We start from the raw sequence: 12,632 nt of genomic DNA, 5'->3' as shown, positions 1-12,632 counted from the left end.
GGGGATCGAAATATCGCGTCTGGTCTGGACGCGATATCTCGATCCCAGAGCGTGCTTAGATCGATTCCGGAACTCCAGCTAGACGACCGGACTTCCGGATTCGACACAGCGAGCCGCGCGGATCGATCCCGCGCGGTGAAGACGGGTGAGTAAATCGATTTTAGATATTCGATTTCAGCTACGCTATTCTCGTAGCTGAAATTGCGTATCTAAAATCGATTTAATCTCGTAGTGTAGACCTGGCCTAACTCTCAAGGAGCTTAAGCACTGGAATAAACTGCCTAGGCATGTTGTAAACATCTCCAATGATGGCGATTCTAAGAGCGCGTTAGACAAACTCCTGTCAGGGATGGTCTAGAACAGATAACACTTAGTCCTGCCATGAGTGCAGGGGACTGGACCAGGAGACCTCTTGAGGTCTCTTCCAGTGCTCTGATTCTATGAATATTCATAACTTGAGAACTGAGCCAATCAGAGCTCAGGTGAGGAAACGCTATAAAACAGGAGCATGAGACCACGGTAATGGACTCAGTGGATGATGCAGATGAGATGCCTGATGGTGTCTCCTGGAATTGGAGGCGTGGTCCAAACAACTGTGATGACTTTGCCAGTCTCCTGCACCCAGTAGCACGGCCTCTGGGTCCCCTGCAGTATCAAGCCCATAATACATTGCATGACCTATTGTGCCATATTTATAAAGCTTGACCTCAAAAGTTAGATGTCTTTCCCCGTGATTTTCTTTATCTAGAAAAGCAGCCATTAACTCAGATTTTGATAGAGGCTCATGGATTCAGCATATTTAACATATTTTGTATTAAATTCAGATTTCATTTTAAACCTGCTTATTTTAGAAAGAAAAACTTATTTAAAATCTTTTTTTTTTTTTAACCCATCCTGATTTTGTTTATGCTGAAGCTGGTTTCATACCTCTGAAGCCACCGGGTTTAAGCCTGGCAAGCATCCATCCTTTTATTTTAACTGTATGAGGGCAGCACTGCCGATCTGTCACTAGCTCCACACACTCTGTCGTGTCCGTCCCCCCATGCAAAGACAGAGTAAGGTTTTGTGGGTTGTGCCCAAGCAGCAGCAATCTCGCTAAGAGGTGTTTTGAGTTTAGAAGATCTGATTCTTTGGGGTGGATATGCTTTTCTCCATTTGCATACAAATGAAAATACTTCAGATAATACTCTGTGAGAAAAGAAACAATAATTGATATGTCTATAGGATGCTGGTCAGAATGGGCAGGAAATGTGACACTATTCAGACTTGTCCCATACTCCACTGGCACGGTTATGGGTCTAGCTGTCCTCTTTTCTTTCCTCATCTCTGAGTTCACCCCTTAGTTGTTCAGCCTCTTACCTTTACCTGGCTGGAATTTTGCATTTCTTCTATGCAGAGTCAGGGACCCAGGTACATTGCCCTGTCTCTAGCAACTGCTTATCTCCTTCAGGTCTGCCTGGGTTTCAGCTGCTGTTTCCTCCCTTTGGGGCTCTGTGACTCTGACCAACAGCCTCCCAAAACCAAGTATTTTTATTCAGCTGTTGGAACAAAGCTTTAGGGGAAAGGATTTTCAAATGACAACCAGCCTATTGCATTTGATCTCATCTAATCTTGCCCTTTAGTATGAGCTGAGCGAGCCAGGCGTTCCTCTGCAGTTAGAGGAATGGAACAGATGCCACTCACGATGTCCTGGCACGCCCATGTCTGTCTGACTCTGCCTGGTTCTCCAGTCCACCCTGGTCCGGAGGGCAGAGTCTGATATCTAGTCTGACCCGTAGACTAAGTAGCTCTTCCACTGGATGGTACTGAAACACCACATTAATTACAGAGCCAGATACAGCATTAAAGAGTGCCCCCCCCACTTCTGTAATAGCCACCTGCTCTTGCTAAAAACGGCACAATTAGGTTTCGGAGTCACCATTCAGCTGAGATGAAGGGAGGGGTTCTCCCCATTCTATTATAGCCCCTCTCGCGAGTGGTAGCATGTGTCAAAGCCTTGCGGATTGGAGTAGAAAGCAGTGACCTGGCTTTCATCTATTTTCTTAGTGCAGCTTGTTCTGTGGATGCTGGATAGACCAATCCCTGAATAGAGTTGGTTACAACAGGTAACCTCTTTTTCGGACGTCTTCTAATGCCCAGCTCCCAGGAAGTGATTGTGTCTTAAGCAACTGTTTAATTAGATTAAGGTCAAGACCAACCCCCCCTCCTGTTTGCAACAGCTCCCCCCAAAACAGAGAATGCATTTTAAAAATAACTTAACAACAAAGTAGGTTTTCGTCCGAGACTGTGTGGCTTGCAGACTTACAGAAGACTGTGTAAGCCTGTGTGTTACAATGCCACCTGCTGCTCAGCTTCTGGTCCCAGTTAGGAGGTGTTCTGGCAGGAGGAAGGGCAGATCTGTTGGTTAGTGTGCTCAGGGGCTTGGAGGGGCTGGGTTCCCATTCTGGCTGCAGACTAGGACAAGTCACTTCACAGAGGGGGAACTGCAGCGGGAACTGCAGCACCAAGGGGTGAAGTCGGGTTAATAGACCTGCCTGGGCCCACAAAAGGGGTGTGAGGATGAGCCATTAACAGGCCCTAACCAAATTCACAGTAGTGAAAAACGTGTCATGGACTGTGAAATCAGGTCTCCTGCAGGGAGGGGAGCAGCGGGACTTGCTCTTCCCCTACGCAGCTGCTCTAGGGGGAGGGGGAGAATCAGACCCACCTCTGGGGTACCTTCCGGGGCTGGGCGGCAGCTCTGGAGCTTTCTGCAGCTGCAGGAGGGTGGTGGAGGTGGGTCCATGGGCGATGCATGAGCCACCCATTGTGGGAGGCTAGCCCCTGTCCCCACCTCCACCCCTTTTTCCTGAGGCCCCCCTCCCCCACTGGAGCTCTGAGCCCCTCCCTCCTCCCAGCGGCTGCCAGCCCTGCTGCCCCAGTCCTGGGCCATCCCACCTGAGCGCCCCCAGCCCAGAGCGCCAGGCGCCATGGCCCCAGCCCTTGGAGTGCTGTGGCCCCACTGCTGGGTGTCCTGAGCACAGGGAGGGTGCGGCCCTAGCTCCTGGGGGTCCCCCAGCGCTGGGCGGCCCCAGCTGCCCCAAGTCCTGGCTGCAGGCCGGCCACCCTAACCCCCACCCCAGCATGCTTCCCAGAAGAGGAGCAGCCTGTCTGGGCTGGGGTCAAGGGGAAAGTGGCAAGCGGGAGAGGGCCTTGGGGCGGAGCGTGGGTGGGGCAGTTTGAGGAGGCTTAGCCTTCCCCAGCTTACTATATGCACTGCCCATGCCCATGGGTGGGTCTGATCTCCCCCAGTGCTGCTGGGAGAATCCTGCAGCCAGGGGAGGTACCTGGATGTGGGTCTGATCTGTTCCCCCCCCCCCCCCCCCGAACAGCCATGCAGGGGAAGAGCAAGTCCTGTTGCTCCCCAGCCTGGCTGGGAATAGCAGCAAGGAGCCCCTGGCTGGCGTACTCCCTGCATCCGGGGGGAGATCTGACCCCCCTCCAGGACGCTCCAGTGGGCAGGGCAGAAGTGAGGGTGGCAATCCCGTGAGCCCCTGACAACAGCTTTGCGACACTCCCCCATTATTCCCTTTTGGGTTGGGACCCCCTCTGGTTACAATACCCTGAAATTTCAGATATAAACAGCTGAAAACGTTCAACTGACTAATTTTCAAATCCTATCGTTATGAAATTGACCAAAATGGACTCTGAATTTGGTAGGGCCCTAGCCATTAATACCTGAGCCACTCAGAGGGGCTGGGGTCACTTTAGCTTGTGGGCAGTCTCTGAAGACAAGGGGACTCGTCGTGCTTCATTAGGCATGTATTTAAGTGCCTTGCAGATGGGGGCCCATATCAAGGATCAAGATTTCCTGTCCTTGCTTGTTTCAGAATGGGGTTAAACACGGCCCTCCATAGGCTGCTCTGTGAAAGCAGCTGGGCCTTCATACTCTGCTCACCCTATGCCGACTGCCTCTCCTTCCTCCCCTCTTGGTGCAAGAGCCTTCTGTTTTGCAGACCCTGCTACTGAAGACACCTCCACCATCCGGCTCCAGCAATTCTCTCTCTCTTGCTCTCATTTCAGTTCTCTAGGGAAATCCTCTCTTCCCTTCCTCCTGCTGCGGTGTAATTGCAGCCCATATGTAACCTTTATTTTAGCTTTACTTCTGCGAGCTATTTAATCCTGCTCTTCAATCAACAAAGTGCTTTATGATTTATTTGCAGGGGGGGCTACGCACCGCGTAGATACTGCAGTGACGGGGGAGCCATAGGAAAAAGCGAAGCTAGGCACGCACGAGGCAGCGATTAGATTCCTGCGAAGACAGCCCGTCCCCCGGCCAGTGCAGAATTGTTCCCTCTTGTACAGCTGCAGCTGTATTCGGCCAGTTGGATTTTAAATGATCCGAGTGGTGGAGATTCCACTGCTTCCCTTTGCAAATTGCTCCATCTTGCTGCTGTGACGCTTGTCTTTAAATTCATTCCATTACCCTTCCTTCTTCCTCTCCCGCCTCCCATGATCTAGTGGTGTTAGTGCACCTGCATCCTCCAGCGGAGCGGGGAGAGGATGGTGGGAAGCAGAAATGGCTCTTTGGTGACACTTACAACGTGGCGTCTTTCTCAATAACTTGGTTGGGGGGAAGCTCCTTTTTTATGAGCCTGGAAAAGAAAGACTTGATCAATTTGGTTTTAAGAAGACATCTGCCGTGATAAACGACTCTCAACATCCTGACTTAGTCAGCATCACTGTTGCTTCTTACTCTCCTGTTGTGGACCTCCGGAGTGCAGCCACTTTATTTCATAATGCCTGATCCATTGGGTTTTACTGATGGACCTTTCAGTGTAATTGGAAGGAAACAATTGAGACTTGAAAAGCCCTCTGAGCCTGCTGCCGTTCACTGTGGCCGCTGTCGCAGATGCTGTCTCTCTTGGATGGATTTGGTTCAGGTTTCCCTCCTGCAACATGTTTGTGGTTGGCCCAAGCCAGGATCAAGCCTGCATTGTGCATACACCCAAGACAATTCCTGCCCAAGGAGCAAGGAATAGAATGCTTTCTCCTGACTCCCAGTCCAGTGTCTTATCCACTAGCACTGCCTCCCCTATAACAGAGGCACAATGCAGCTGTGTGACTTTCAGAGTTTTATTAGAGTAGAAACCCTGCTCCAGCTGGGTGTGACTGCAACTTTCCCACAGTGCTTCTCACCCATCAGTCTCTGCTTGATGGGCTGGAGCCTTAAACTCCTGCCTGCCCCGCCCCAAGGGACTGAACACTAGGGGGTGGAATTCACCCTGCAGGGCATGAAAGTGCCTGTGTCGGGGGTGGCATTTTGAGGCCTCAGCTGTGCAAAGGCGACGGGTGGTCATTGCACTATCAGTAACATGGACATTGAATCACAAAGCAATTGTGAATTATCAGTGACTTAGTCAGACTAGAACCCAGGAGTCCTGACCCTTAGTCCTGTGTGCTAACCAGTAAGCCGCAGCTGCCTCCACTAGATTTTTTTTTTTTTTTTTTTTTTTTTTTTTTAATGGGAGCTGTGAGGTTTTAAGATGTGGCTGTGATGAGCGGCTATAGAGCTGAACTATCATTCAGGACTCCTGGCTTCTGTGTCCAGCTTGGTCACCTGTGATTTGCCGATGGTTCCCGGTGTCCGACACCTTGTTGGAGGGCAGGATACTGGGCTAGGTGGATTATCGGGCTGAACTAGGCTGGCCGTTCTTCTGTTTTTTGGTAACATCAGTGGGATTTGACGCTCTGTTTTTTCAGGTCACCTTTCAGAGTCCCATTATCTCCTGCATAATTGGGGTTAATTGAGAAACTGGTCTCCCACGTGGTGTTAACACAGAGCCTGTTAGCTGGGAGAATTAATGAGAAAGTGCTGTTGTTTGGGGTTGGGGTGGGAACAGTGTGTGCTTTAGGAACCTGTTGCTGTGGGTTTGATCTGTGAGCGCAGCTGTAGGACGTATTTGAAAGTTCATAAGACATCTCAACAGCCTCTGGTAAATGTGGATGGGCAGAAGTGTGAAAAGGAGACAGAGGCTGAATTCATCTCAACAGAAGGGCCGATTGATTTGATTCAAGGCCTAGTTATCAAGCATGATTTCAACAAACAGCAGATGTGGAACTAGAAATGAATGAATCAGAACTGGTATGCCAGATATTCGGCCTAACTGGCTGACCAAGTAATGAGGGGGATGAGCTATTCCACTCACCATTCCCTTTTTGGGTCCTTAAAGAAAGACTTTGGGTGTGGGAGGGGGATGGGGGGAATAAAAGAACAGAGGGAGGCTACTGGAGGGAGCTTCACCAACTGTCTGCCATCCGCACCATCTCCTGGGCTCCTGGGTCTTCATCAGCCTCCACCTCTGGGATGTCCAGGGCAGAGAGAGGGACCCAGAGGACATGGCCGTGTCTGCCGGCTCCAGCGGAATCCCAGACCCGCCGGGGCTAAGACGGGATCTGACTTGAAGAGCAGCAGCAGCAGCAGCAACATCTCCAGCTCATCTCGACTCGCTTCTCTTGTCCCCCCATGAACGATTACTGCCATCTTTGGTTCTGCCTCAGAGCCTGTCAGGCAAGGGACTTTTCCTTCTGAAACTCTTTCCAGCTAACAGAACAAGTGGGGTGGTGTGTTACAGCGAAAGCCTGACTCAGTACTTTCCCTACTTTTCCTTCGTTTCTATACCTTTGAATAAAAAGGTTAAGAGTTTGTAATGGTACCAAGCAGGCTCAGGGCTGTGGGAACCAAGCCCTGGATCTTGATCAACACTGTTTAATGCTGGGCAGTGACTGGGTTAACACCTTTGGCCCATATATTTCATGGTGGGAGAGAGAGCTCAGTGGGTTGAGCATTGCATTGGCCTGCTAAACCCAGGGGTGTGAGTTCAGTCCTTGAGGGGGCCATTTAAGGAACTGGGGTAAAACTCTGTCTGGGGATTGGTCCTGCTTTGAGCAGGGGGTTGGACTAGATGATCTCCTGAGGTCCCTTCTAACCCTGAGATTCTACAATCTCTTGTAAAAACCACAGAGCTGTTGTATTAACAATGTGGAATAACAGGAGTGTAAAATGAATAACTCGCCTTGCAGCAGTGGTTTCTGCGCCTCCTGTCCCACAGGGCTGGGCCTGGCTCTCTGCTCTAGCATTGACACTGGGTGCATGTGTTGTGGGCAGATAGACTGCTGAGGCAAACAACAGTGGTAGTCCGTGCCCGGCGTGCTTAGCGCCAATAAACACACCAGGGGAGAAGCAAGCAGAGTTTATTTGAGATCTCAAAGTGGTGCTGGGAGACTTGACATGCCTCAAATCCAGCACACCTAAAACAAGCAGTCTGTTCCTTTATATCCATGAGAACTTTTCTCGCTGACAAGCAAGCCCCCGTTTCCCCTCCCTCTTCTGTTTTCTGGGCTGCAGCATTCTTTTCTCACACACTTCGAGTCTTTCTTCCCCCTTCCCCTCTTCCCCCTGTAGCAGTTACATAAGCGCAGGTGCAGTTAAGTAAACTGGCGTGAATTTCGACCTTGTCTTTTAAACCAGTTATCTCCTGTCCCTTAGCCAAAAGTAACAGGCTCATTATTTTTGTGCTCATACCAGTTGAGCGGCCTTGCAACTGATAAGGCTCCGGACACCAGGCCTTCTGTTTATTTATTGGCCTGCTAGGTCAATTAGAGTTTAACATGGACGGACTCTTGCTCATGAGAGGCCTAAGGGAAAACTCCATATTCTTATAGCCTTTACCTTTTAAAATTACTTAGAATAATGCTTAGTGACACTTAGTGGCCTCAACACATGGACGTCACATAACCGCACATTCAAATTCAGCCTGGCTGACCGTCTGTTGTCACATGTGGCACTGCTCGCTGTGCTCCAGGTCAGAATGCCTGGAGCAGGGTGCTGAGTCCAGCTCTGTAGCTCACTCTGCAGACCCTCCAACCTGCTCCCCTCATAAGGTTGCCAACTTTCTAATCACACACAACTAAACACCCCTGCCCCACCCCCACTTGCTCCATCCCCCCATTCTCTGTCGCTTGCTCTCCCCCCACCCTCACTCACTTTCACTGGGCTGGGGCAGGAGGAGGTGAGGGCTCTGGCTGAGGATGCAGGCCCTGAGGGGGCGCTGGAGGTGAGGGGTTTGAGATGCAAGAGGAGGCTCCAGGTGGGGGCTGAGAGGTTTGGCGCATAGGAGCAGGCTCAAGGCTGGGGCAGCTGGGTGGGCTGCAGGAGGGGGCTCTGGGGCAAGGGGTTGGGGTGCAGGCTCTAGTCAAGCGGTGCTTACATCAGGCGGCTCCTGGTCAGTGGCGCAGCAGGGCTAAGGCAGGCTCCCTGGCTCCATGCGCCTCCCAGAAGCAGCCAGCATGTCCGGCTCCTAGGTGCAGGGGTGATCAGGCGGCTCTGTGTGGTGTGCGCTGCCCCTGGCTGCAGGTGCCGCCCCCCCAGCTCCCATTAGCCACGGTTTCTGGCCAATGGGAGCTGGGGATGGGGGCAGTGTGCAGAGCTTCCCTGATTGCCCCTAGGGATCGTGCTGGCTGCTTCTGGGAGCCGTGTGGAACTAGAGCAGGCAGGGAGCCTGCCTTAGCTCTGTTGTGCCACTGACTGGACTTTTAATGGCCTGGTCAGCATTGCTGGCCGGAGCCACCAGGGTCCCTTTGCAATCGGGCATTCCAGTTGAAAACCAGATGCCTGGCAACCCTACTCCCTGGGAGCAGGATAAACCAAAATAACATGAAATTTCCTCCAAAATAAAAGAATTTATATCTTAAAAACAATAATTTCCCAGGGGTATGGATCTCTTATTCAGGTTGCTGCTAGATTTGCTGCATTATTACAAAGCATTGGTGTTCATCTTTGATGGCTAAAGGATTCCCGCTAGGGCATAAATGCAGCTAATGCCTGATCCTTTGATGGATAATGGCTCTGATTTGAGTTACTCATTCACTAGGTGCAAAATGAACTGATGGGAGTGAGAAGAGACCTGGGCCTCATTGGGGAGAGCGCAAAGATCTCTACTCAATGCATGCCAGTAAATGCACCATTGGGGCAGAAGAGAAATGGGTTGGAGAACAATAAAGCACAGTAATCTAGTGTCGTTGTATGAACCTGCCTTTGCCGCCCTCTGGGGTGCCGTGTTCAGTTTGGGAAGCCCTGTTTCCAGAAGGACAGGGCAGGACTAGAGATGGGCTCAGAGATGGGTGATGAAAATGATGAGGGGCATGGGAGGAAAGCTTCCATGTGAAGAGGGTCCCAATCATTTTGCTATCATCCAAAGAGGCCCTGATAAATGTGGTATACTTTATATGAAGGTTCTATTAATCATTAATTAACCCTTCATAATTAGAAGTTATATCAGTATGTTAGACATGAGTAGCATGTGCTAAAGATGGTTCTAACAATATAAGTGAGAGATGTTTGAGATATCGGCCATGCTTATAAACCGTGTGGGTGAGAGTCTCTCGCCTGTTTATGCAAGGGCATAATGGTCCCTTCTGGGCTTCGCATCTTTGAGTCTATATCGATCTGTTGGGCTCCGTAACAATTGGTTCATCAGTTATGAAAAGATCTGCTAATCTGGTATTAACTACGATAAGTTTCCATTTATAAAGTGTGACTGATGAAGGGATCCAAAGGAATATGTGGCATGTAGGGGGAGGCTGGACACTTTTCTTTAGCTTGTCTTATAATTCAAGACGACGAGGAGGACAGTTGATGGTGAAAGGGAGCAAATTTTACAGCTGACCAAAGGAAATACATGCCAGATGATGCATGATAGTCCAGTCCAGTGCTGAAGCCGGGAGCAGCGCAGGGCTAAAGGAGGTGGCTGCCCTGCAGCTGGGAGCAGCGTGGGACTGAAGCCGGCAAACCTCCTCCCTACTCCAGCCAGGAGCAGCGGGGGTGTGTGTGTGTGAGAAGCTGGGAGCCCCAGCACCCTCCCTCTGCCCGCCGAAGCTGGGAGTAGCACTGGGAACCCCCTCCACCCACACACATCCCCTAGCTACCCCTCCCTGCTCCCTAAGCTACCCCCCTGCCGGCACACAGCCCCCAGCTACCCGCTCCCTGAGCTACCCCCCTGCCTGCACAGCCCCTAGCTATCCCTTCCCTGCACCCTGAGCTACCCCCCTGCCTGCCCCCTGAGCTCCCCCCTGCCCGCACACAGCCCCTAGCTACTCCCTTTCTCGCACACAGCTCCTCTACCCCTTCCCTGCACCCTGAGCAGTTTTCAAACTCTTTGACCTGACTCTCCCCTTTAAATTATATGTTTTGGTTGTGTCCCCCCACAGCCCAGACAGGCTGGGTGGCCTCGGGAGTGAGTCGGGGTGGAGGGGGCGCTCCCTCCCTGGACCCCACTGTGCAGAGCTGCCTTAAGCCACACCAGCTCTTGCCCCCCCACCAATAGAAGTAAAACTAGGCCTATGCCCCAGGGTCCCCCCAGGCCCAGAGCCCCGAGTTTCTCCCTCCTCTGCCAGCCCCTGGCGTTTTTAAAGCATGTTGAGGAGGGGGCCCCAGCAAGAAAAAGTTTGCAACCCCCTGGTCCAGATGGATGCGTTTTGGTGCATTGCTGGCAGACCCCGCTGGAGGCTATGAAGAATTTTTAGGAAAGCGGATTAAATCTTTGTCCCAGCCCTAAACCTGGTAACCGGGCATGGGGTGTTCAGCATGTCAGTCTGGGTTTCATGTTAAACCCAGCTAAGCTTTGTTACTCACCTCCAGTGAGTAATCCGAAGAACTTGCAAGCTCTAAAGTTTTTGGTGGTTTAAAAACTGTCCCAGTTAAAATCCGATTGCAGCAAATTTCCTCTGCAAAGTGTGCTTTACTCTGAAAAGTGACTCAGTAAAATGGACTCTGTGTCTTGAGTCTCAATTTCCATATAAGAAGTGCTCTGTTTACAACTAAAATAGTATATTTTTTTCTAACTGCCAGCCCTGTCAGCTTGGGCTGGGCTCAGAGAATCAAGCTGGGTTTCTTCCTTCTAGAGCAGTAGTCCAGAAACTTTTTATCTCATGCTCCCCTTACCCATGTCTGCGTGTCCCCTCCCTTCCATGGAGGCAGGAGCGGGGCCACAGCTCCAGGAGGGGGGGATGTGATCACGGTTAAGGGGGTCAAAGCTGGGGCCACAGCTCCAGGAGGGGGCAGGAGCGGACCCCCAGGTGTGGGACCGGTGGCTGGGACCCTTGGCGTCCAGGCTCCAGCTGTGCTTCCCAAATGTTACTCTCTGCCCCCCTAGGGGACAGACCCCACAGATTGAAGACCGCTGTTCTAGTGCATCACGAGCAGTACCAAAGGTTCTGCAGAGCCACCCTTCAGTAGGCTCGCAAAGATGTAATGGATTGTCCCTGTAACTGGAGATTCGTGAGCAATTAGGTAGCAGCGTGGGAAGGAATAGCTCAGGGGTCGGCAACCTTTCAGAAGGGCTGTGCCAAGTCTTCATTTATTCACTCTAATTGAAGGTTTCGTGTGCCAGTAATACATTTTAACGTTTTTAGAAGGTCTCTTTCTATAAGTCTATATTATATAAATAAACAATTGTTGTATGTAAAGTAAATAAGGTTTTTAAAATATTTAAGAAGTTTCATTTAAAATAAAATTAAAATGCCGATCTTATCATTTTAGTGTGATCCTTTTCCTTGCTGAGTTTTCCAATGTGTGCCACAGCAGGGAGTGGCTGAGGCCAGGAGCAGAGCCCTGGGCTGGCTCCTGGTACCCCAGGCCAGCAGTGAGCTGAGTGGGCAGGGGGGCTGGTGGCTGGAACCCCAGACCGGCACCGGGCTGAGCCTCTCAGCCTGCCACTGGCCCCACTCAGTCCGCTGCTGGTCTGGGGTTCCGGCAGGGGTAAAAGTAACTTAAATTTCTTACAGGTACTGTTGTATTACATCCTCCCTCTGGGGGGAGAGGAGCTCAGGGGCTGGGATGTGTGTATGGGAGCACTCAGAGCAAGGGGTTGGGGTGCATGGGGATCAGGGCAAGGGGTGGGGATGTGTCTGGTGCAGGAGTCAGGGCTGGGAGCATGGGGGGTGTAGGAGTCAGGGTTGGGTGGTGTGAGGGATTCAGGGCAGGAGGTTGGGGGGTGTAGGGGGAAGTCCTGGGGGGACAGGGACTTGGGGCTGGCCTGGGACAATCCCAGTTGCAGCCCGGTTAACTGGATGGTGGATGGGTCCCTGCCCCATGCTGTTCCTGTTTCTGCCAAGGGAGCCGTGGGCCAACTGTGTGGGGGCACTGCATCTGCAGGCAAATGGGGGGCGGTGGAAGAAGACCAGGGGAGTGGCCAACGGATGGGGGCCATGTCTGGCTCTTCAGTGGCAGGTCCCTCACTGAGGGAAGGACCAGCCGCTGAAGACTGAAGCAGCAGCAGTAGAGCTGCTGCAGATAGTGATCGCAATTGCGATCACGGCTTTTTTTTTTTTTTTCCTGCTCTGGGTGGCAAAAACGCTGGAGCCGGACCTGCAGAAGACCCTCTGGCCTGCCACTCCCTTCCCCCAGGGGCCGCAGGGACGGCATGTGCTTGCAGTGCCCTGGTGTCCAGCCACAGTGGCGAGAGAGGGGCAGCAGGACAGGCTGGGATGCGGACACCTCCACTGCGCCTCCCGCCGGTCCCTTTCACTTGCCCGACTGCCTGCTGCTTCCGCTGCCTGCGCCAGCTTGCAGGAGAGTTCCAGCAGCCCCCCAG

At 51.9% G+C, this 12,632-nt stretch overlaps 1 protein-coding gene across 1 annotated transcript in view; it reads right to left on the bottom strand.

The window, feature by feature from the left end:
* Positions 1-5,638: 5,638 nt before the first annotated feature.
* Positions 5,639-12,632, bottom strand: part of HSPA12B (heat shock protein family A (Hsp70) member 12B) — a 192,136-nt gene continuing 185,142 nt past the window's right edge. Inside the window, exon 14 of the transcript XR_012656011.1 lies at positions 5,639-5,652. The gene's annotated coding sequence lies outside the window, so the exon portion shown is untranslated. The remainder of the gene's footprint in view (positions 5,653-12,632) is intronic.

The sequence above is a fragment of the Chelonoidis abingdonii genome, chromosome 5 (genome assembly GCF_003597395.2).
Source record: "Chelonoidis abingdonii isolate Lonesome George chromosome 5, CheloAbing_2.0, whole genome shotgun sequence".
In the NCBI taxonomy this organism is placed as follows: Eukaryota; Metazoa; Chordata; order Testudines; family Testudinidae; genus Chelonoidis; species Chelonoidis abingdonii.
Note: the sequence above shows the minus strand (reverse complement) of the source record. Positions and strands in the feature narration are given on the sequence as shown.